Below are 660 nucleotides of genomic sequence, written 5' to 3'. Positions count from 1 at the left end.
AGAGAAAGAGAGATATTCATCCTGTTTTTCTTTTTCTGAGACAGGTGTCACTGTGTAGCATAAGACAGCCTTGAACTTAGAATTTTTCAGCCCCATTCTTCCTAGATCTGAAATTACAAGAATTTACTACCACATCCAGCAAAGATTTATTTTTAATAGAGAGAAGTATGAATAACACCATAAATCATTACATTTAGATATCATTAATTTTAAAAGATATAGGTTGAAAAAGTATATAAGGCTATAGGGTATTATAGAATATTAATTGAAGATGTGTTTGTTACATTTGTTTATGTTGTGAAATATTTGTTTAGTGACAAAAAGATATGTTGCATTCTTTTATGTTGCATTCATTTAACTCTGTGAAGCTGTGTTACTTTGCCTACCTGAAACACCTGATTGGTCTATTAAAGACCAATAGCAAGGCAGGAGAAATAATAAGCAGGACTGGCATGCAGAGAGAATAAATAGGAGGAGAAATCTGGGAAGAGGATCAAGGAGGAGAAAGAAGGGGTCATTCACCCAGCTACATAGCCAGACATGAAATAAAAAAAAGAAAAAGTATACAGAAATAGAGAAAGGTAAAAGTCCAGAGCCAAAAAATAGATGGGATAATTTAAGTTAGAAAAAGCTGGCTAGAAACAAGCCAAGCTAAGGCCA

Source organism: Microtus ochrogaster, chromosome 18 (assembly GCF_000317375.1).
Source record: "Microtus ochrogaster isolate Prairie Vole_2 chromosome 18, MicOch1.0, whole genome shotgun sequence".
In the NCBI taxonomy this organism is placed as follows: Eukaryota; Metazoa; Chordata; class Mammalia; order Rodentia; family Cricetidae; genus Microtus; species Microtus ochrogaster.
This window is presented reverse-complemented; position numbering follows the sequence as displayed.